Below are 1,001 nucleotides of genomic sequence, written 5' to 3'. Positions count from 1 at the left end.
AAAAAACACACTAGAGGGAATTAACAGATTAGAGGATGCAGAAGAATGTAGCAATGACCTGGAAGACAGGGTAATGGAAAACACACAAGGGGAACAGAATAAAGAGAAGAATTTTTAAAAATGAGGCTAGATTAAGAGATCTCTCAGACATATCAAGCAAACAAACATTTGTATTATAGGAGTTCCAAGCTTTGCGCAGTGGCAGTATCATAGCCAATGAGGTTTATCCGGGGCGCGATTATTGCTAATTGTATTATAGGAGTTCCAGAAGAAGAGAGAGAAAGGTATAGAACACTTATTCGAAGGAATAATAACTGAAACTTCCCTAACCTAGGGAGGGAAATAGACATCCAGATCCAAGAAGCACAGAGAGTTCCAAATAAGATGAACCCAAGGAGGTCCACACTATGACACATAATAATTAAAATGTCAAAGGTTAGATAAAGAGACAATCTTAAAAGCAGCAAGAAAGAAACAAAAGGTTACTACAAAGGAAAAACTAAGGCTGTCAGCTGTTTTTTCAGCAGAAACTTTGTAATGAAGAAGAGAATGGCATGATATATTCAAAAGGAAAAAACCTACAACCATATACTCTACCCAGCAATGTTATCATTCAGATTTGAAGAAGAAATAAAGAGTTTCCAAGACAAACAAAAGATAAAGGAGTTTATCACTACTAAATCAGCTTTACAAGAAATGTTAAAGGGACTTCTTTAAGTGGAAAAGAAATGGCTATAAATTAAAGAAAAATATGAATAAAAAGATGTAAAATATGATAACATACACATGAAATGTGGAGAAGACAATAAAATGGGAAGAGAAGGGGAAAAAGAAAAAGAAAGATTTTTTTTCTTTTTCCCTTCTTCCTCCTCCTCTTCTTCTTCTTCCTCCTCCTCCTCCTCCCCCTCCTCCCCCTCCTCCTCCTCTTCCTCCTCCTCCTCCTCTTCTTCTTCTGGAGACAGAGGAAAATACTCCAAAAGAAAGAACAAGAAAAAAACCTC

General features: G+C 36.4%; 1 pseudogene; it reads left to right on the top strand.

Annotated features, from left to right (window-relative positions):
* The first annotated feature begins 187 nt into the window (after positions 1-187).
* LOC116629854 lies at positions 188-342 on the top strand (annotated as a pseudogene).
* Positions 343-1,001: the final 659 nt, after the last annotated feature.

The sequence above is a fragment of the Phoca vitulina genome, unplaced genomic scaffold, assembly GCF_004348235.1.
Source record: "Phoca vitulina isolate PV1807 unplaced genomic scaffold, GSC_HSeal_1.0 scaffold5504, whole genome shotgun sequence".
NCBI classification, from domain to species: Eukaryota; Metazoa; Chordata; class Mammalia; order Carnivora; family Phocidae; genus Phoca; species Phoca vitulina.
Note: the sequence above shows the minus strand (reverse complement) of the source record. Positions and strands in the feature narration are given on the sequence as shown.